General features: G+C 27.9%; 1 protein-coding gene across 6 annotated transcripts in view; it reads left to right on the forward strand.

Annotated features, from left to right (window-relative positions):
* The window catches only part of LOC129957345 (beta-1,3-galactosyltransferase 1-like), a 104410-nt gene that overhangs the window by 46735 nt on the left and 32567 nt on the right, over nucleotides 1-25108 (forward strand). For 2 of the 6 annotated variants that reach the window (XM_056069624.1, XM_056069627.1), the window contains exons 2-3: nucleotides 8773-8872; nucleotides 9966-10802. The exons of 3 other annotated variants lie outside the window; for them this stretch is intronic. The gene's annotated coding sequence lies outside the window, so the exon portion shown is untranslated. Of the gene's footprint in view, nucleotides 1-6156; nucleotides 6210-8772; nucleotides 8873-9965; nucleotides 10803-25108 lie in introns of those variants that run through there. One more of the 6 variants, XM_056069628.1, reaches the window with a different exon arrangement.

Below are 25108 nucleotides of genomic sequence, written 5' to 3' on the forward strand. Positions count from 1 at the left end.
GTTTCGAAGTAATTAATTAAATAAACTAGTTTTATATAAATAAAAGGTATTGAAATAGCTTCATCTTTATTAGACCCTGATATATTATTTAATTTATTATTTTTTATTTATAATTTATTATTTAATTTATATTATTTATTTAATAATATTTAATAAAAGTTATTGCTATTCAATACTAATTTCTGTTTACTCACAGTTATTTTTTCGTTTATGTTATGAACCGATAAACTTAATTTTGATTCTTTCTATGATATCTAAATTTTTTTTATATTTGATCAATACTTAAATTATCGCATGGTTTCAAATAACTTTCCCATAATTCCACTATTTAGTATGCATTGTCATCGGAAAGATTTTTTATGTTTTTAACGTGACTTCTTTGCAGCTGCAAAATAATCTATATAATTGAAAATGAAATCGATGAGTTGTTTGCATGCTAATGAAATTTAACCTGCATAATAGTTATTATTTTTATTTATTAAATTATTTTGAAATTTTAACTCACGAATTTTATAAAACATAAAGTAAATTTCGCGAATACTTTGTAACAATCAATGAAAGGGTTAATTCCTTTTACTTAAATCTATGTTTATTTGGTACAATTCGGTTTTAACGGCGACCAAAAAGCGATAAGAAAAAATTTTGCCCTGTTATAAAAATATACTCATTAATTAAATTATATAATCACATGCTATATAGTTTGACGATTGAAATCGCCAAATTGGCGAAATTTTTTCGTGGCACTTTTGGATCGGTGTTACAACACTGTTATTTATTCAATGAATCGAAAAATGATTGGCTATGAATACTACTGCTGCAAGTGAAAAAAATATATTTTCGAACGGAAAATCTGATTCAATTGTAGCGAAAACAAAGGGGGAAAGATAAAAAATAATATTGCATTTGACATAGATAATAATGAATAGATACGTTGTCGTTCCTTTTACTACTAATATAAAATATATTTTTATTTTCTGGCATATGTCATTTACGCTACATAATCAACAGCGGCTGATTTGGTAAAAACTTTATTATATTATAAGTCCTTCAATGTTTATTGACAGATGGTGAATTATAAGAAAAATTTTAGAGATGATTTTATACAATTAATTAAATAGTTAAATTTTTATCAATAAAAAAAGTGAAAAATATATTTTGATTCGGAGCGACGTAGGGCATATCAACTGGTAAAAAAATAAATAACTATTGTTGTGAATGAATTTAAGGTTTCGCTTTCCCATGTAAATTTTAGGCCACATATATTTTTGTCGTGAACTTTATTATAATATTTTGTGCTTACGTATGATAAATTAAATAGTGATCTAAATTAAATGTATGAAGAACGTACATAAAACATACAGAAACAAGGTGTTTCACTTTATACATTTTAACGAATTAATTAATGTGTATATAATCTCAGATTAAACTAATTAAGAACACTATTGGTGGAAGCAGGAATTCAGAAGGGGAAAAAAAACAATTTTACATTCTCGTTTGCAAATAATGATATGCTGGAATGCAATAAAACCAGAAATAGAATATTCTTCAAGATTTTCCGAAAAATTTTTGTGTTTACCTTGCGCATTTCTGTGTTTACCTTCTTTAAATACTGAGAATAAATGCAAAAGCGCCATTAATATTAAAAGTGTCATTTTATAATAAATATCGTTAAATCATATTCTATCGTTTTTTTTTCATATATATCTTTTATATCAAATTTTTACACCATTTATATCATTCCCAGCCGCCTTTGGCAACCAGCTGATTTTTTTAGAATTATTAATTGTTAAAATTTTCAATTAAATATTTTACAAAACTATGCGTTAATGATTTCTTTCAAAATTAATGGTATATTTTAAGATTTCAAGTTGAGACAGACAAACGATTTGTATATACTTTTACAGATCTTACGTCGTTTTCTTCAATGTGCTATTTGTTTTTCTGGCGGTTTATTTTTATACGTTCAATCATATCTCATCATAAATTTGAATATTATTTAAAAATGGGTGGGTTTTAAAAAATGTTCATCCTTGTTTGTTTCTGAAGTTAATCCTTAATTATATGTATAACAAAATTCCAAAAATTTAATCAAAAACCTACTTTTTTGAAACTTACTAAATATGGAAAATTAAGCCGAATCTTTATATTTTAATCTTTAAAAATGGTTTTAAAAAAAAGAATAAAATATTAATAGAAATAATAAAAACGATTTGAGTTTCAATTCAACAGTAAAATAAAATGTTATAAAATACGTTGAAAATACTTTTAAAATTTATAGAAAATACAAAATGTAATGATGTAAAAAGCATTTTTGTGCTGCTATGTTTTCGGAAGTTATAGTGGAAAAACGCCTAAAAATAAATATTCCATTAAAGTTACCGAAAAAGAAAATTACTTAGTTTTGCACATTCTAATATATATGTGGGTTTGAGTGTTGATCTCAGAACCAATAATGACGAGAATTTGATCATATTAAATAATAATTAAAGGGACTGGCACAACATTTAGGACTAGTACAACACTTAAAATAATGAAAAAGTAAGGCTGGCTGCCTTTTACACAAATTAAAACATCACAACATGATAAAGGGTTCGTTTTTCGTACTGCGTTAAGTTCTTCCAACCCTCTCCCTCTAGTGGGGAAAAACTAGCGCCATCATGCCACTCCCATTAGTGTTGAGATTGCTTGGGGCTAAATCTATCCCACATATGTCTGTGTGCGTAATGATATCTCTAATATATATATATATATATATATATATATATATATATATATATATATATATATATATATATATGAATAAAATATATATATATATATATATGAAAGAGATTCTGGCTTGCATAATCTTCAAAATTACATCACCATAGTTGCGCAAATGCAAAACAGCCTATGCATGGTCAATGCCCAACTGGACCCAACAGCTGGTTAATTTCAAAGAGCTGCGTATTATAAATTAAATTACAGCGACAAGTCAAAGGGACTTCCCCAAAATATTTTGAATATATGAAAGAATAGATGAAACTATGTGATAAAAACACGTTAGAAAAATGTTTGCAGGGTAAAACGCAAAATACCAGTGAGAATTTCAACTGTGTTTTGTGGAAATTTGTACCTATAAATGTCTTTGTAGAAATCCAAACCCTCAGATTAGAGGCATTTATATCTATAATACATTTTAACGAAGGTTTTATAGGATTACTGAATATCCTTAAGGTTATTGAAGTGTATCCTAGTGCAAATGCAGTTAGAGCATTTGGCTGAGCTCGACAAAGACAGAATAAATGAATCTAGGTGACATTCAATGCCATATGCAACAATTACAGAAAAAAAAGTAAAATGATTAAAAAAGGAAAATTATTAAAAGCTGAGGAGGAAGAAAGTATAGCCTATAAATGTGGTGAATTTTAAGTATGTAGACACATAATTTATTATTAAAACATGTTACTGTACACTTTAAATGCATTTTTCTCAAAATTGATTTTTACTTATTTCTTGCTCACTTCAAATCAAATAACTCAAAATATAATTATCATATTACTATGAAATTTGGTCGACTTTGTCTTTATACTATTTTCTAGGGAATGAACTAAAGGAATTTAGATTGAATGAATATTTTTCTCCAAAATTTTTATTTATTATTATAACCATACGTTTGTAGTTCATTCCCTAGAGAAAACTATGTAGTTTATTTTGGTATGATTTTTGTTCTGATGGTAGTTATAGATTTTGGTGTAGCCAATTTGAAGTTTTTTAAGAATTTGCTTAAATTTATGCTATTAAATGCCAATTTTCGAAAATTATTAATGTTTATTTTAAATACTGACATTCTATTACTAACCTTGAATAGTTTTAAACCCAGATATAGGGTTAAAGTATGTCTACACCATGTTTTTCTAAAAAAGTGCTCCGAACGCTTTCGGATACCTTAAGTATCATCAAGTCTATGCATTAATGAGAGCAATAATTTAATAATTTGAATTCCAAGAACTTTAAAGTTAACATCCAATTTATTATTGTCAAGTAGAAAACATGTTTTAACGAAAATGGAAACACATATAAACAAACCTTTACAAGAAGTGCAAATTTATTGTTCCCGTTGACGGAAAAAGATAAAGAATTTTGTGTGTGTGATTTCATTATCACTTATTGTATAATTATTCTGAATTTCTCCGATTTGTAAAAACGCATTCAGGGTCTCAGAAACTTGCAAATTGTTATGAGGAACATGATTAGTGCTGTTGTAGAAAACTGACTGGTTACGAGATTATTTTTAAAAACTTTATTGTATCATTCTTGTATCTGGCAACTTCTGTTAGGCGGGCTTCTGTTCTAATGTTTATGTTTTGATGTAACGTTTTGTGTGTGTCGTAGTTTTAGATGTCCGTAAATGTAATTAGATATAGTTAAAGTAGATTAAATGTTTTAGTAAGTGTTTGAAGAGTTATTGAGTTTTATATACTACATCACATGAGTATTGAGAACTAGGAATATTGATCCATAATAGAGTTTTTGGAGATCGATATCCGACAGCTGTCGTCCTAAATGCCTATCAACCTTTATAGAAGAAAATGGATCGCATATAGAAGTACTACATACTGTACTATGTAGTACAGTAATTCCGATAAATGAACACTGTAAAATAACAAATGCTATAAGTAGGTTCACTACACAGACAATGAAAAAAACCAATAAATAAATTCAATAAGAGAAATATTTTAAAATCTCAATTAGATTTTTAATTAAAATTTATTCAATATTTCAAATTTTTTTCCTCAACAAATTAGGAGAATAATATTAATAAAAGTCACTCCCATACTACCCTAAAAGTTCAAGAACTTTACTTTTCAATGGTAGTAATTTCAATTTCGTACATTTTTCTCTGCTTTTGTTAATGTTTTAAATATAATCGACGTCAATGCTGTTTTTTCTTTAATTACAGTGTTTATAGGCTTGTAATTTTGCTATTGTGTATGTTGTTGCTTTATATAAATAAGAGCAAATTTTAAAAATAAATTAAAAACCAGATTGAGTGGTGCCCTAAAAATTTCTCGTATACTCTCTTCTAAACTTGTCTGGCCAGAGAACGCTTTACATGGTACTGGTGTACAATAATTGCAAAACATTAACCTTTGGCGTGAATCATTACTGACTCTATCGTGCCATCCTTGGCGAGTGTTTTGGCGATTAATCCCTAGCATGCTTTAATGGTATCCAATATCGAATTTGTGTTTTACAAACCTTTTTCTCAACCGAATGACATTAAAATTTGACATAAAACTACATTCACATAGCAAATTTGATATATTTAAGTAAATGAGTTTTTTGAATTATTGCATTCTGAAAGGAAAGGTCGACAGGCAATCAACGCATACTAGGTTTTGGCTCGAAATTTGACTATAGATGTTAAATCTGTGTACCAAATATTATCTATGTACCTCTCTTCTTTTTGTAATTATCATGTTAAGTTGTCTTCGAACAGCCGGACAGATGGACTTTTTCTAAACATATTTTACTCAAAATTTACTAGAAATCTGCAAATTTGGTGTAAAAACCATATACCAAATTTCAACCGCCTAGCTCAAAGCGTTTTTGAATTATCTTTGTCACAGACAGACAGATAGACATTTGCTAAAAATGTGTTTTTCGAACTCAGGAAAGTTTAAAAGGTGGTAATTCGTCAAAATTTCGGATTGAAAGTTTTTGACGACTACTATACTTTCTCTATACTAAATATATACGATAAAGTAAAAGACGATTCAAACCTAAAACATTACCACGCAGCGATGTTTCGGATTTGAGTTTTAATTTCCCTTACTTTTTTTTATCGCTTTTGATATTACCTTCAATTTTCTGTATTTATAGAAATACATATAAATTTTTGAAATAAATTTTGCAAATTTATTACGGGAGACAGATTTGACTAAAAAAAATCTTTAAAGTATTCTAACTCTTACATTAGAGAATAAGAGAAGTCTTAAAATGTAATGTTTTAAGTATATTCTCATTTAAACGAAAATTTATTTTTATTTTTGATGTAACACTCTCTAATATTACCAAAGCACCAACCAAGCGCCAACCCCCTCGAACTGTAACACTCTAATAATGCCAGTGCGCCAACCTTTTCGCCAATCCAAAGTACGGCAGTACGATGCCTAGCTGCTAAATTGTGAGCATGTTAAACCTATCGCCCTCGAGAATTAATTATGGTAAGCTATAAATTTAAGAATTGGCTAATTGTAGAAATGTTGTTATGAAATTGTAAGTGTAATGTATTGCATAAGTGGTTGTCTATTAAATACTTTTAAATTGTTAGAGCCATTTTCATGCGTTGCTCTTACATTGGTACTTTTTTATAAATTTTTCAAATCAATAATAGCAGAAGCTATTATCTATTTTCAATTTTCTATGTGTTAGGAAATCCATTTGAATTTTTCAAATAAATTGTAAATTTATTACGAGGGACAGGTTTGACTCAAAAAATCTTACATTAGAGAATGAGAGGAGTCTTAAAATGTAATGTTTTAAGTATATTCTCATTTAAAAGAAAAGTTTATTTGTATTTTTAGTATGTTTTATAAATTTTTCAAATAAATAATAACATAAGATAAAACTACCCGAATTCCAACTATTATATTCAAGCTGAAATAATTTTGATGCTTTTCATCCGAAAACGTACATACGTGATAGGCAGTTTTCCCATCATAATTTTAGTCTGAACCCTTTTTCCCGCCTTCCAAGAGATGGCGCTGTTGCCTCTGGTTGGATGGGGTGAGAACAGAAAAGAGAACTTAGAGCGGCTGAGGCGCTGAGGGGAGCTCCGTTGTCGATAAAGTTGATCCACGATTGCGTAGAGGAAGTCGGGTGAAAAGATCAATATATTTTAAATCATGAAAGAGATGCTGGCTTGCATAACCTTCAAAATTACATCACCATAGTTCTGTTGTGTGTGGTGCTGTATCGTCCTGTCTGTGCCTTCAATAAATGTCTATTGCGAATACCAGAGCATTTTCAGAAACATGAGGCCACGAATGCTACACTGACACAAATTCTCGAAGAAGCAATGATTTTATTAAGTATTATTTTAAGACACGAAACAAAAGGGGAAAAAAATGACTTGATATAATATTTTTATTATTAACAGTAATGATTATGATCATGATGCTAATAATTTGCCTAATTTTTGTTAAAATATTTTTCTAACAAATTGATTGCTTTTTTTTGGCAAATGAATTGTTTATGAAAATTTTTTGAATGTGAATTAAAAAGTGTGAATTCTGCTGTTAAGAAAATGTATTAATAGAATTTAATTAAAAAATGAATAAAATTTTAGGCGAATATTTTCACAATATTAATTCAATCGATACCAAATTTTAAATATTTTTTCTGTAATATTTTTTTAATGAAAATTCGGGTTATTTGATCAAGAAACTACATTTGTCTTCATGGAATGGTTTTAAATTTTAGAAAAATGTAGTTTTTACAATATGTGCTTATTAATTTGTGACATACATTACTCAAAATTCAAGATAGCAATTTTTTTATTTGTAATAAACCTGAATTTTTTAAAATATGAAATGAACATACTTATGAAAGTATGCGGATTTTTTTTTCTTGGATAAAATTTCCACTTTTTTTTTTCATATTCTCACTATCATTTTATTAAGACATGCAATTATTAACAATAGGAAATATTATAATATTATGCAAGTAAAATCAATGAAAATTTAAAATTTGTCAGTTAAACAGTTAAATTTCCAGTTCAGAATATTCGTTTAACTGTCATTTATCTTTAACACGCTAGATGGCGACAGTTGCTGACAATACGAATTGTCTGTATTTTGAGCAGTAATAGATTGAATACTGCGCATGTCGTTGAGAAAATTGTCATGACAAAAAAATTTATTTTTTTGAAATAACTGCGTTTTAAAGAATTACAATAAAACCTTTTTATTTATATTTCTCATATATAAATAAAAATTATTCTAGTAACTAATCTAGAAAATTGAAAAAATGAAGAAAAGTTCATATTTAAGAATTTATAGCGTATTTTCTGCATTGCGGATACCATTATCATGACTTACTTATTCATAAGACATAATTATTATCACAGATAAATTAACTCAAATTCTAGAAAAATAATTACTAGTTTTACAAAATTATCTTGACTTATTTTCTGAAACAGCTCGATTATTGGTGAAATATTTTTTAAGAATAAAAAAAATTAATTAAATAATTCTGCAATTGAAATATTTAAAATTTACTTAAATTCGTTTTTGTGTGTGAAAGATTTCGAAAGTTTCTACTGAAATGCATCAATCTAATAAGAATAATGAAACGATTTTGTTGAATTTTCAAATGGAAAACTTTTTTAAAAAAATAGGAATTTTACTTAATAAATATTTTGAAAAGTGGAGATGATGAAGGGAAGATTCGTTAGTAAATTATCACAATATAAATTTACAAATTTGATTTGTGGAAATTATCAAACGATAAATTGAAATATATCTTTCCATTTCTTGAATCAAAGCATGCGCAATAGCGCAATTTTTACTCCGATTATTCATGTCTCCTGTTTTATCTCGGAAAAAAAGGGGGGGGAGTGAAACAGTCGATTGTGTTACGTCAGGGAGTCGCCGATTACGTCGCTTGTGCTACACAGTAAACATAACGTCGTCGTGCTTGCCCGAACAAGTAAAGATTTTTTTTTAGATAAGGGAGGAATATAAAATTCGGAATGGTTTGTTTTGGTTGTCATTTCTTTTCTTTCAGCGGTTGCAGTAGGACGGCCACACTAGCGGTGTTTCAAGGGCCTTGAACTTCAATCGTTTTCATCGCTGTTTGCCTTTTTAAATGCTTCGCTCGCAGACAGGTCAGAAATTTCTCCATTCTCATTTTAATTAATATTTGATTACATTCTTTATTATTGTGAATTAATAATGAAGTAATATAATTTTAATGAAATGAATAAGAAAGATGTGATCTAATTCTAGTAAATTTTAGTGTAAAGCAATTGAATTTTTTCAGTCGTTTCTGATCTGCATTGACTTGTGAAAAAGAATTGATGAATTTAGAATATTCAACGAAATACCTGATCGTAAATAAGCATTTAATGCTAAATGCAATTACACTAAAATAATTTTTGAAATATTTGTACAAACATTGTGAATGCAAAAGGGTCAAATGCATCTAGTAACTAGTAATGTAAATGTCAGATAGAATATATAATCATAATAAATTGAATTCACTCGGAATATTTACTTGTCTGTTGTTTGTCTATTATTTACTTGTATACATTTCTGTTGCAAAAATTTATTATTTGCTATTGAATAGTTTGGAATCTACATCGAACATATTTGTTTCTTAAACAAAACATAATTTTTAAGAAGGTATATTTCAAAAAAATTATTCAAATTGCAGGCATATTTCAAAAAATATTATAATCATTACAGGTATCTTATATCATCTTAAATTATTGGAAACATTAGAAAAAATATATTCTAACAGTTTAAAGTTTTGTAATTAGGAAAATTTATTTTTCTTTTACATTGAAGCAATACTTTTTTTTAAAAAATATTTATTTTATAAAAATTACGGAATTTCAACTTTTTTTTTTTCATTATTTCGCAATACTGCTAGCTTTTGTCATATGCAAAAAAGTATTTAAATTTCAAAATTCATCTCTGATTGTTGCAGGCATATTTCAAAAAATGTTATCATCATTACAGGTACCTTACATCATCTTAAATTATTACAAACATTAGAAAATATATATGCTAATATTTTAAAGTTTTGCAGTTAGGAAAATTTATTTTTGTTTTATATTGAAGCAATACTTTTTTAAAGAAATATTTATCTTGTGAAAATTGCGGAATTTCAACTGTTTTTTTCATTATTTTGAAGTACTGTAAGCTTTTGTCATATGTAAGTATTAAAATTTCAAAATTCATTTCTGATTGTTGCAGGTATATTTCAAAAAGTATTATCATCATCATAGATCAACTGATTTCAACTGACTTCTTCAGTGACTTGAACTGATATGACATTTGCGAGAAAAGTGTAAATATATCAATAATCCATTCTGGTTGTTATAAAGCATTTAACATTTTCTGAAAAGTGTAAAGAATTCCATAATCATCATCTCAGACTGTTGCAAACACTTGCTGTTGCTTTATACCGGTGATTAGTGCTGCATCTTTAGAAGGCCACATGATGTTAAGCAGAGTATGTTGCATCATTGATGTCGACGGGTTTGACATAAAAAAATCTGATAAATTTGGACATTACACCAATGAGTTCCTGGTTCGAGAACTAGGCTATGTACGCGTGGATCCCAACTATGATTTAATGCCTAAATCATACCGTTTTGACTTGAGACAAAAAATTAGTCTAGGGCGATGTTCACCTAAAGGTAGGCAGACATTGAATTATCAGTCTCGAAATATAGTAGGTTTGACAGTTCTACCAAAGCCAGAAGAATGCGATGCTATAGAATATGACAGACTCAAAGAAGTATTGCAGGATATCTATGATTTTTGTCGTAGAACAGATGCTGATGTCATAGCCTACAAAGGTGGTGATAAAGAAAGAAAACTTTGTGAAAGTCTCAATATTCCGTGCTTAGATTTGCAAGGATTTGGATGTCCATCGTATAAAGAATTAGTTGAAGCTAGAAAAGTATATTCCCATCTTCAAGACTGTAACCATCATACGGAATTCCGAGGTACCAGTTTGGTACATTGTCCGAAAGCTGAAGTGACGGCGTACAGGGACTGGTACATGATGAACTATAAGCGATTCAGGTAAGGATTTCCTCGGTTTTTTTTTCAAAATATTTTATGATTTGATTTTACAATGTATAATATATAATTAAAGCGTATGTACAATCAAAGTGATCAAATATCTTCAGATTTCAATTAAATGTCCAGGATTATTTTGATTATTTTCTCGTACACTAAACAAGAAAAGACAAATATTGTAATTTGTCCAAAAAATTTGCCATCGAAATTTTAATACACTTTCGCGTTCTAGATATCTGGTTATGAGGAAACATTTTAAGAATTACGTCTATCTGTCTGAACACGATAATTCAAATACAAAAACAAGATGTGTGCGTGTGCGTGCGTGTAAATGTGTGTATGGATATCTCTTAATCTAATTTAAATCCTAATTAATTTCCCAATTTTTATCTTAATTTAGTCCATTTCATTCTAAAATGGTCTCTTATTTCCTGATCCAAATCAAATAATCAAATCGATGATTCGATGTATGAAATTTTACTTCATTTTTTGTCAGGCATGTATTCTTATTATTATAGATGGAAATATATATCAAACATTATCGTCTGCATTTTGAAATGATTACTACTTTTCTGTATTTGAAGTGAACTTGACTAGACACTTCAAAATTACAACGAATTCCCTTAAGAATTTTATCTTAGAATATTTCAAAGATGGCAAAAGCATCAGAACTAAAAGAAAATTTATTAAAGTAAGTCATTCAACTATGTTTACTATTTTAAAATGATAGAAAATGTATCTAACTATTGAAAATACATTGGAACTAGAAGCTCCTTGATAACTAATTCTCAGACATCGAAAGTTTATCATGCATAAAATAAAGAAAAATCCATAATTAGTACATTGAAATTTATAACAGAAATTAAAAAAAAAGATTTGCAATAAAAATAACCTCGGAAACTATTTGACAAGTTATTGGATCATATGGATACAACAGAATTGCCAAAAGGAAATTCTGGGTTAATGAAAGTGCAAAACAATTACGTCTGAATTTGCAAAATTATTGATTGATAAATATATAACGTTCTGGAAAAGGGCCATATTTGTGAATGATTAAAAATTTAATGTATTTGGGTCTGGTAGATGAATAACTGTGTGGAAAAAGCTCAACGAAGAGCCCAATAAAGAAAATCTACTGACAACTGTCAAACAGAAGTTGGAGGCTAATGGTTTGAGGATGATTTTCCATTAATGGTATGATAAATTTAGTTCCATTGAAAACGATATGGACCAGTACAAGTGTATGAAAATCTTTAAAATATCTGCCCCAAAACTTAGAATTCAAAACATATTCAAGTTGTATCAAAATAATTGTCACGAACATCAATCCCTGAACGTTCGTTCATAGTTGCTGTACAACTGTTCAGGAATTATCAAGACTATATCATATTTTCCAGATTTAAATCTAATTGATCCAACTGTGCGGCATGAATTGGAGAAAAGAACAAGAAAATATTTAATTACATCGAAAGAACAAGTTAAAGCATTATTAATAAAGAACTAGAACAAAATTGAAAATTCTTATACATACAAACAAAACTAATTCTATCTATGCCGAAACCTATTAAAAGTGTAATTATTGCTGAAGAATACCCAATAAAATATTAAAATATTTAATCTTTTGTATATTTTTGTTTATATTTTTTTAATGTTCAAAGGGTTCCCAATTACTTTTGTGAGATTATTTTAATACTTTCTAGGTAAATTAATTTTTTCAAAAAAAAAAATTGATTGAATTTATTTTTATAACAATATATAGGTTTTAATATAAACAAAAGAAAGAGTATATCTACAAATTTTGAAGTACTTTAACCTTTAAATGATGTTTTTAAAAGCAACTTTCAAAAATGCAGATGTCCCCCCCCCCAAAAAAAAAATGAGCCACTCTCTATACGTTTGCAAGAAATTTGTTATGCCTTCATTCGCAGTTTGAAATTATCTTTCTGATATAAGATGAGACTTCTAAGCATTCACATTCAAATCAACCAAGGCTGTTTCACAATATGTTTTCTTTCTATTATAAATTACCAGCCTTGGAAAGTAAATCGCTGATTTTTGGTAATTTTTAAAACTTATTTCAGAGTGTTTCCATTTACCCATACATAACATCTTCGTTTGAGAATCATTATATGTTCATTTTCTTCTTGACGCCAATTACATTCATTTTTTTACTTCCTCTTACACGAAATATAAAGATTGTAATCATTAAAAAAAAATTCTAACTCGAAAGTTTGACGAATTTCTATGTTTCAGTCCTCTGAGTACTAAAAAAATATTTTTTGACATTATGTCTGTCTGTTTGTATGTGAAGATAATAATGCAAATGAAGTGCTTTTGAGTTCTTATGAATGTAATATGAAGCAATGGGATATGATTTATAGGCTCGCGACCAAATTTGTAGATTTCTATCAAATATCGAATGAAATCCATTATCAGGGAATCTGTCTATCTGTCTTGTTGTTCGATTAAAAGAGAACTCCAAGGTTGTCTGACAAGTCAATGTGTATGTAAGAAATTCTTAACAGGTTACAAGAGGAATATATTATTAAACGGTTCCTAACTAGCGAGTCACGGCCCACTTGCGGAATGTGGATGACGTATTATTGAACCGCGGACCGCTTATGATCTGTATAAACGTGCCTTTTCATCATAAGTTTTATTGTAACATAAATACATAAACAGAATAAATGTAGAAAGTGACTTGAAACTGGAATTGTCTATCTACATATTGATTCTCTCGTGAGAAATAAATAATGTAGAAAATCTTATTGATTTTTTTTTTCCAAGGGGAATATATTATTCAAAAGTTCCTAACCTGTAGGCGCGGCCTACATGTGGAATGCGGATCACATGCTATTGAACCGCCGATAGCTTATGATCTGTATGAATGCACTTCTTCATCTTAAGTTTTAATGACTCATACGTATAGAAATAAATGAATGTAGAAAGTGACTTGAAGCTGGAAATGTCAAATTTCAATCTACATATTAACTCTCTTGTAGGAAACAAATAATGTCGAAAATACTATTGAGAGTTTTTTCCAAGAGGAATATATTCAACGGTTCTTAACCTGTAGGTCAGGCTCTCATGGGGAGCGCATATCGAGTATTATTAAAATGCGAATCGCTTGTGATCTGTGCGAACGGGCGTTTTCATCTAAGTTTTAATGAAACATAAATACAAAAACACAACGAATGTAGAAAGTGACTTGAGATTGGAAATGTCAAGTTTCAATCTTCATATTGACGACTCTCTAGTGGGAAACAAATAATGTCGAAAATCATATTGAATTTTTTTTATATAAACCTTGACTGCTTATTTTTAAGCTTTTTTATATTATTACAGATAAATATTAATAATTAAGTTTGTCGCTTTATAAAAAATATATTTTAAAACCCATTAGATAAGTTTTACAAATTATTGCGAATACGTATATTTATATGTATATGTGCGTTTATATTTCTTGTATATTTAGTTAGTGGCCTTAAATTATTTTCTTCAGAACAGGTAGCCCGTCAAAATAATTAGAAACCGTTAGTAGTATAAAGCTTTAACTATATTTTTAAACACAAAGTGTTTTAAAGGCGAAGTTTTATTTTTTCCTTTGATTTATTTTCGAAATGATGCGGTGAAATTGAAGGAAATACTTAGTTTTTGGTACTTTACTATAAAAATCTTTGTATTTTTTATACTTTGCTATTAAAAATCTCTTTATTTTTTATACTTTACTGTTAAACTTCTTTTACTACATATTTGTAAAAGAATTTTTTTTAAATGATTTTCTACAAATTTTTCAAAAATAAGAGCAAAAAAAAAAAAAAATTATATATGCAATTTTTACTTTGCAATTACTTTAATCTTGGCATTTATAAAATAATTAATAAAAATATTACTGAACTTTATTCTTTAAATTAATTTGGATGTTATCGAATTAAATGTCACTTTGAGGTTTCTTTGTTCATTTTTAGGAGTTACCTACTTTTTTAAACTTATTTTTCCGACTTATATAGCATTTTCATTTGTTAATGTTAGTGTAATTAGTCTAATAAAAGCTGTACTGGAATTTTTCGAATTTATTATAAAGTAGATATATTCATATTACTCAAAAAGAAAATGTTTTCATTTCTAAGTATTTATTACACAGTAAAAGTTATAACTATCATACAATTATATTACATAAAAAAGGTACAGGGAACTATTATTTTTTGAAGTTGTGAATGTATAAAAATATATATATATATTATTACGCACGTAAATAAGCGCACTTATTAATTCTAAATACTTTTATTTAAATTATTATAAATTGCAAAATTCTTTTATCGTCTCCACTTTATTTTTAATTAAGATGAAGATATCAAATCCAAAAAATGAATTTTAAAAATAATTTTTTAATTAAACATGGATTGTTATGCAAACGATACTTTTTTAGTTAAAAAAAATGTCAGTTGCACCTTGAATTTTTAAAACTCATAACTTTTCTAAAAATTACAAGCTATACCAAACGATTTTCAGAAACACTGGAAGATAATTTTCCCCACAATTGTATAATATATTAAAATTGATACAAATTAAGGCGCAAAAAAAAAAAAGTTTTGAATCGCAGATTGGCAACACATAAATGAAATGGTTAAAAAATTCTTAGTATTTTCTTTCAACAGGAGCGTTAATATTAAAGTAAATGTAATATTGGGTTCCATATATAAAAAAAATAGTTTTTAATTGATAAAAAATTAATTATTTAATTTATTGCAATAAATAATTCATTAAATAATAATTTTGTTGTTAATTAAACTACATCACATCTTCCTTACACTTCATGGTATTTGTGAGTAGAATTTAAAGTAAAATTATTGCGTAGTTTAAATTTCAGTAGCATATGGACTATTTATGAATTTTCATTTTTATTTATGTAGATTTAGTTAATATTACTTAAATTACTAATTGGGCTGTATGTTTTTTAATAAAACCTTTATATCTAAACGAATACGTGATGAAACGTTAAAATCACTCCATCGTTATTTTCAAAGTTCATGTTTTTAATAACTTAAGATTATTGAGTGCAAATTAGAATAACATTGCCTTCTTTTGAAAAATAACAGCAATTGAAAAAAATGACTCGTCTTAAATTCAAAATAATAATAATAAAAGAGATTCGTTCTCTATTCCATTACATTGTAGCATTATAATATTTTCGAATTGATTCGTCTACCTTTTTTTTTTTTTTTTTTTTTAATTTCTTTTAATCACACATGAAACTATAACAAACGCACACAAAAAATATGCATTAAAAATCGTCGCAATTAGTTGACTGTAAATACTGTAAAGTTTTGTTGTCAAATGCAATAAAAATATTTTTATAAATTTGTTGAAATCAGTGGAAATATGGAATTTTAATTTAATGTGGGTTTTGCATAAATAATTTAATTTAATGTGGGCCATGCAAACATAGGTGGAGATAACTATGAATGGAAAAATTAAAAATAAATAATTTCAAAAGTAGTGATATTCAAGAAATTTCTAAGATATAAAAAAATTATAAAATCTTGGAAAAAAAGCGAAATATTAAAACCATTTGTTCCAAATAAATTGCAATAAGATTAGCGAAATCATATGATTTGAATACTTTTATTAACTGAGGGAGATATGGCATACCGTGTCGAGGGACGATCTAAATACTTTTTTTTTCGGGAGAAATGAGCAACTTTGTTTTATTTATTTGATTTACAAAGATAGAGTACTCAAATGCATTATAATTAAAATGAACTTTCTGTCAAATTTCGGAATATTTCTCTCATGATTTATTTCAAATTTGTTCGCAGATCTGTGAGATCCATTTTCCCTTTCGTTGGCTAACCGACTCACAAGTCAACATTTCTCATCTAACATAAGATGAAAAAAAAAAAAAGCCCTTATTTACAAGAAAATGTCAGTGCCATTCCCTGCACCGACAAAGGGTGTAACACCTCACTCTTGACTTTAGGCCGAGGGAATGACTTTGTTTTGTAGGGTATTTTCGTTTCCTGTCGTTTACATTTCCATTCAAGTATTTTATTCTCTCGAGATTTTCTTTTAGCTGAATTTTAGAAGATACCAGCTTCTATACATATTTTTCAAGTATCGAGACAAACAAATGCCATTTAATTAGAATTAAAAATATAGTTTTTCTCTGCTATCATAAATATTTATTCAGTGCCATTTTTTAAAGATTTAAAGATAATTAATTTTATAATTTTCTATATGTGTTAATTTTTTTAAAAAAATTGAAAGCATTTGATAACAAAAAATAATAAAAAATGAAATTATAATTTTAATTTTCTTGTTTGTCATTTTCTTATTAATTTAATGTTTTTAAATAAAAGAAAACATTTACGACTTCATATTTTAAAAAAATTACATAATAAATAAGGAATATATAACTATTTGAATTCACCCTGTTGAAATTTTCTGAAAATATACTTAACAAAAAAAAAATGAAGCTTTATTTTTAGAATTTATTTCTAACATAGGTAAAAAAAAAAGCAATTAAAAAATACGCTTCATGCAATAGCTTTCATCAAAATATATATTACAAAAAAATGGTTGAAAAATTTTATTAGTTAGGTACAAAAATCACGCAAATGGCTATTCACGCTAATTCTTCTATTACTCAATAGAAGAATTACTGTTAGATAAATGGTGGAGTTTTTATTAAAGTGAACTCAGTTATAAGAATGCCGGCATTTATTAAAGCCGAAGAATTTACAATTAAAGTCGCTGATTTAACCTTTTCTCTGCTGTGCTTTTTTTTAAAATTTTAATTCGTTATTTTTTTTTTCAGATTAGATTATGAAACTTTTTACTTGTGTATAACAAGTTTGTGCTATATATGATGCGTTAATATTTACAACACTTAAATCATAGATTGCTTCAGGAAATTTAAGAACTGACAGTCTTATGATTTAACCCGAACACTTTATTCTTCGAAAAAAAAAAAAAAGGGATTTTTTTAAAAATCCTTTTCTTTTATGTCGTTGGAAATATGCTTTTTATTTTTGCCGGCATTGAATCTTTTGTAACTATACCGAATGTTTTAGAAAAACTGCATCTTTAAACAGGAAGGCTAGGTATTTTTTAAAAACTATATATTTAATTATTCTGCAGCAAAATTTTTTGCTTTATTTTAATTATTTTTTTAATTTTAATTCAATGCTATTTAACGCGAGAAAAAATATATAATGTATGTTTGTCCATCTAAGTAAAATGTGCGCACTTGGCGAATAAAATCTTTTTAATAATGTTCAGAAGCATTGACAGTAAACAAAGCTGAGGCAACGTGAGCATTTCTTCTTTGTACACAGGGGCACATTTATGAGCTGGAAGGGTGTTGTAATTTGATACCTCCACATATGTGAAAAAGGGGGTTTAAAGTAGCCCTAATTTAGTGGACCCTCCTAAATTTATGTCTGAGGGAATGAGGTGTCTTTTTATCACTCTGGTCCTTCAACTCCCATTGGACAAATATCTCTAACCATTGCCAAGACTGGGATAAGAACAAAGATTAAGAACAAAAATTTAAAGAATACGAACAAAGATTAAGAATAAAAATTGAAACGATACTAAGGCGATGCGAATCGTTGAAATATAGCTAAAGCTGACACTGCTTTGAAAGAGGTAAGAAGTTCTTATTATTTTACACAGATTTGTTGTATTAATTATTTTCTTATAAAAATATGATTTTTTTAAAACTTTTTCTAAGAAATATCTACAAATATAAATTAATAATAAATGTCCATGGTAAAATAGAAAAGTGTATTCAATGTATTTGAATATCGTGAACATTTTAATTACGAATATCAATTTAATTTGCATTGGATATTGAAGTAGTGATAAATATATATGTCGTGATAATTTCTTGTCTAATATAATAATTTTAATTGTCGGAAATAACATGATTTTACTCTTTTCCCCGCGATTATAAAAACAATTACTGTTATTTTGGTATAAATTGATGAAATATTTATTCATTAAGGCCACGTTTGATACATATTATTGCAACTCTTTCACTTTTTATTAAGTTTAATTGAATGAATCTTTTAAAGCGATTATTTTAATTATAAGTTTAATAGCAAAACAAATAACAATAAAGAACTTACTTGAACTTACTTAAAGAACTTCGCATGAAATGTTGTGTTTTACAATTATATCACTTAAAACTTTATAAGTGAAAGATTTATTAGCTTATCTTTAATTTTAAGTCTTGAAATGTTTGCCATTTGTTAAATTTATAACTATAACTTACAAATATTTTGGTGTTAAATTATTAGTTTTCCTGTGATAATTATAGCGGTACTTTATTTTAAACGTTCGATTTTATTTTTAATCTTTTTGAATTGATATCTGTATGGTTTTACATAAATATGCAACAGATTAATCCGATTTTAAATTAATAATTTCTATATTTCTATATTGTTCCACCCGTAGATCTTAATGAAATTGTGTAGGTTAATTTTTTTTTTCTTCATAATTTAGTCTTTATTAGTCGGTATCAGGAAATTTCTATTATTTCAACTTATTTCACCATTTTTTTTTTGTTTAAAAACTTTTTTACTGAAAAATATTTAAATAAATAATTTAGTCAGCTAAATAATTTTTAATTATTATTTTTTGCAAAAATAAATTTAATTATATAGTTAAAATAATAATATAGTTAATTATATAGTTATTATTTAAACTAGTACTAGTAATTTAATTATTTTTAATATGCATTTTAACTAAAAATTAACAAGGTGCAACTGCGATTTTCGGAACATCAAATAAAAGAATGGAAGAAAAATATTTAAATAAGCACTTTTCCTTCAACTAGATAATATTTTTAAGAACTATTTTAAAAATTCTCTAAGTATTATTTAAAAAAATCTTAGAAGAGAAAGTTTTATATATGTATATATTTATCATTATTATCTGCATTGTTAATAGAAAATACCGCTCAATCCTTCGGTCAAAGGATGTTGACACTGTTTATACCAATTCTAAGTTTGAAAAGAATGCAAATAGTAATATTTTCCCCTAATACTTACTGAATAGAACTGTCATTTTATCCTTTTATGGTAACAATTTTTTTTAAATAAAAAAGGAGTACTTTTTTCATGTTTGACATATTCATATAATGTAGAAATTGCTAAAAAGTAAATTTTAATTTCTGACGTATGACGTATAGATACAGAATATTTAGTAACTGCCAAAAAATCCTACTTCGAGATTTTGATGAAACCTTTCGTTTCAGACTTTTGTGAGCACCGATTTTGAATTATATCTGTCAGTCTGTTTGCAAACACGATGCCCCCCCCCCCCAAAAAAATGTTTTGAGCTATTGGGATGAAATTTGTAAATTTCTGTTAGATTTTACATGAAATACATTCAAAGAAAATATGTCTATCTGTCTGAGAACAATTGAACACGATAATTAAAAACATATAGAAGTGAATAAAAATCTAGAACATAATATCTAGACAAGGACATTAGCATCAAATTTTGAATTGAATCCGAACACCAATTACCATCTGTCGGTGTGCGTATACATGTAAACGATAAATGATATAATTGGAAAACTCAACGACTGAAATTTGTTGTATAATCTCGGAACTAATTGTGGTTTAGTAACAAATTTGAGTTTCAATTGGTCGAATAAAAGGGTGTCCAAAATGAATACTTGATTTTCTTCATTATATACGAAGCACAAAACGTTCATATATGTGGGATTCTAAAAATAATGTGAGCACTCTCGGTGCTCACAATGTCGCTCAATGCCCCATATATTATGTAATGGAAGGGAGGGAAAGTAACACTTACATTAGAGAGTGTGCGAGAAAGTTTCAGGGACACCATTCTCTAATTCATCATCCACATTGGAATTTATGACTAATATACCAATTTATAAATAATGTAATGTTAATATAATGGTAAAATATTATCTAGCACAGCGTAAGATATTAAAACCAAGTGCATGATAAGTGCATTATACAATCTATCATGTAGTTATATGTTAGATAGCAAGAACATCTACGCTTATCTTGTGCAAGTGACGTGATACAATGTCACTTGATTTTTTAACAATTTAAAAATTGTTCAAAAAGTATTATTAACATTCTAATTATTTATATTTTGTATTCAAATGACTATTGCAGAGTTGTCATGAAATTGAAATCTCATAATTCCTCCGAGGATCTAATTTTTTTTTTTTTTTAGGTTCTATAAAGCTAATATCTAACAATGTATAATTTATGGTTAGGAACAGTATTTGGAAAATATATTACCTTTATATGCTGAGCTTTCCATGCTGTTTTAGATATTGCCTTTTCATTTTCGAGTCAAAATATTAGAATTTATGACAAAAATATTCCTTATGTGTCTTCAAAATGGCAATAGTATATCTTAAAACTGAAATTAATTAAACTAATTAGATAATGGTACATTAAAATAATTGCAAACAAAATAGTCCTCGGGGTATTAATATTGCATATCGAATGAGCTTCTATCAGCTAAATTTCAAAAACATGTTAAAGCCAAAATATATTTGATATTCACTCTTGATGGAATATCAAATACTCTAGAAAACAAATACTTTTTTTAATATTATATGTAAAATATTTTAGTGTAAAAAAATATTTTTATATGAATTAGTATAATAAACAAAATCCTTTTAAGGTAAACAAACTTTGTTTTTTTATTGAAGCGAGAATATCAGTTCCACCAAACGATTTTTAAAAACTGTTGATAGTTAATTTTATAAATATTTTTTATACTTATTTCGGTAAACATAACGTTGTTTCCGGAAACAATGCTTTGTTTATACGTACAACATCAGGTTTTGGTTCGGAAAAAAAATTCTTGGACTTCCGCAAATGATAGAGCTAACAGTGATTAAATATCTAAACTTTCAGTTTGTAAATTTTATCCATTTTATTCGAAATCAAATTCAAAAATTTGATATTCATTCAAAACTCAAATCAGTTGATTTCGTTTGAAAACCTGATAAAAACAGCAAGCCTCCACCGATAAAGATTATTACAAGAGATAAAATATGAATGATTCGGAAAAAAAAAATTAAAACAATTCTAAATTTTTTTTTACAGTTGATATAGAGCTAATGGTTTCAAACTAAGATAATTATCGTCGAATCAGACTTATTGTTAGAAGTTTTGGTTAAACCTAAAATACGCATTAATAAATGATGATAATAAAATACTCATAAATTAATGATAAAATCTAAACCTCATTTTTAAATATAAACCGGATATGTTACCACTGAATCTGATAGTTGGGTTATTGTGAAATTTGCATGGAACTAATTCGAGTTTCTTTCTCTAGTTCCTTGCATTTCTTTTTAACAAAGTATAGAAATATTTTCTACAATTTATTCGATTTTAATTTGAATAACTGTAAGTGAATACTGAAAAGTTCTTATTGCCTTTGTTATTTCTGAATCCTTTTTGTTATTTAAAATTGCCCATGCGTTATGTCCTGAATTTCTCACTTTTTTTTTCAAAAAATTGAACATAAAATTTGTCTATTGTGCTATGATTTTTTTTTATTTTGTTTCGGACAGAGGGTATATCTAAAGTAAATTAAGTTGCTTGCTGTATATTGTTTTCCTATTAAAATTTCTTATTTATTAAACACATTTGGAAAATTATTAAGATGTTATAATTATTATAAGTCCTATATATTTATTATGATTACTTTATGTTTATTAATTAGTTTTGCTTTATAATCTATCTATTATATAAATTTTTAATGTAAAAATCGCATTTTTTTCGCTTTGTGATTGGTAGATAGCGAGTCACCTGACCTATGGCATTTAAGGTTTGTTTAACAGGTATTGTTTGAATTGAGTTTGAGTTTGTTTGAGGTTTTATGGCGCAAGAGCCCTAATGTTGACCATACTGCGCCAAACAATGGGTAAAATTATATCATTTAAAACAGTAATCGAAGAGAATATGAGAAGCTAAAAAGTAAACAAGATTTAAATCAATGGATAAAACTTTATAGACTTTAAGAAAGCAAAAATTTGGACATGAGGTGTCTTATCAAGCAGGAAAGATAATGAAGGACAAGACTTTTGAAAAAACTGTAAACGCTGAGCATTGAAATTTGGGCATTCTGACAAAATATGTTGAACAGACATTTGACAATGGCATCGCGAACACAGTGGTGGTTGTTCACCTAACAACAAATGAATATGGGTGAATCGAGTGTGTCCAATTCGTAATCGTGTTAAGACAGTATCCGCTTTTCTGTTCGCTAATGAGGGCCAGGGTTGCACATGGGGTTTGATAACATGAAGTTTGTTGTTTGTCTCCAGGTCCCACTGTCTTTGCCAATTAGAATATAGAAGCTTTTTAATATGTTTCTTTATGTCGTTCACAGGAATATTAGTAGCTATTGAAGTAGTCGCCAATTTGGCAGCCTTATCTGCCTCTTCGTTGCCCAAAATTCCAACATGGGATGGTACCCAACAGAATAACATAGTGTAACTACGAGAAGTTAGTTTATCAAAAGTATCTAAGATTTTTAAAGCCAAAGGATGAGGATTACATGATTTTAGAGAATTTAAAACACGCAGAGAATTCGTATAGATGATAAAGTTTTTTCCCGGCTATTAGAAATTTCTTCTAAAGCATATAAAAGAGCACTTATTTCTGCAGTAAAAACTGAACAGGAGGGGTGAAGTTTAAAAGAAGAAACTGTATGAGGGAAAACAACCGCAAAAGAGACATGAGCAGCTGATTTTGACCCGTCTGTAAAAACTGCAATAAAATTTTGATATTGTTGTCTGTGTTCTAAGAAAAAATTTTGAAAAATGATATTTGCTGTATCAGACTTGATAAAAGTTTCAAATGGATTTAAATATTGTACTTCAGGGATTTTCCAAGGAGGAAAAGTATTTTCCGGTTGAGGAGCTGCATGTAGATACAGTACATTAAGGTCTAAAAGAATATTATGAACTCTCGTAAAAAAGACAGGGATGAATGATTTTCGGACACCTTGCAAGCGAACTAAAAAGGGACGAAGTTTAAAATCATAAAATGGATGATTAATGTTCGATTGAATTTTAAAATAATAATTAAGAGATGAAAAATGTCTTCTTAATTCAAGGGCTGGTTCACAGGTTTCAACATACAAGCTTTTAACAGGCGATGTCCTGAAAGCACCTGAACAAAGACGGAGAGCTATGTGGTGAATAGGATCCAGTTTCTGCAAAATGCTTTTCCTAGCAGAACCGTATATTGAGGAACCATAATCCAGCTTGGAAAGTATAACGTCCTTGTATATTTTAATCATAGAATTTCTGTCGGCTCCCCATGCTGTAGTTGATAAGACTTTTAAAATATTTAAAGACTTTTCACACTTGTTACGTAAAAGTTTTATATGAGACTGAAAGGTAAGTTTTTTATCAAAGATAATGCCCAGAAAGCGAATTTCATTTAAAAATGGTACTGGCTGATCATACAGTTTTAGATCAGGATCAAAGTGAAGGTTACGTTTCCGACAGAAGTGCACACCAGCCGTTTTCAATGTTGAGATGGTAAAACCATTAGTGTTCGTCCATTGGGTAATATTATTGATTGCGATCTGCAATTGTCTTTGTATAAAATTCATATGCATCCCTGTACAAGAGATATACAGGTCGTCAACATATAAAAAGCCCTTCACAGACATTGGAAGCAGTTTTAAAATGTTATTTATTTTTAAAATAAAAAGAGTGACGCTTAAAACGCTGCCTTGGGGAACACCTTCCTCTTGTGCAAAAGAATCGGAAAGTTCAAATTCCACTTTAACACGGAATTTTCTAAGCTTCTAATAAAAAAAAGGAAGATTTCCTCTTAGTCCCAGATCATATAAATCTTTTAAAATTCCATATCTCCAAGTTCGGTCGTATGCCTTTTCGATGTCGAAAAAATTGGCAACTAAGTGCTTTCTTTGTAAAAATGCTAGGCGAATGTCGGATTCGAGAGCAAGAAGATCATCGAGAGTGCTCCGTCCTCTTCGAAATCCACTCTGCGAAGGGTGAAGTAAGTTATTTGTCTCCAGATAAAAAATTAGCCTTCGATTTATCATTTTTTCTAACAATTTACAAAGACAACAGGTCAAAGCAATGGGTCGATAATTTGATGGATTAATTGGATCTTTGCCTGGTTTTAGTAAAGGAATTATTATAGCTTGTTGCCAAAAAGAAGGAAAATATTGTTCTCGCCAGATACGGTTATAAAGATATAATAACCTTTTTTTCGACTCTGTTGTTAAGTTTTTGATAATACTGTAACTAATGT

The sequence above is a fragment of the Argiope bruennichi genome, chromosome 11, assembly GCF_947563725.1.
Source record: "Argiope bruennichi chromosome 11, qqArgBrue1.1, whole genome shotgun sequence".
Lineage (NCBI taxonomy): Eukaryota > Metazoa > Arthropoda > Arachnida > Araneae > Araneidae > Argiope > Argiope bruennichi.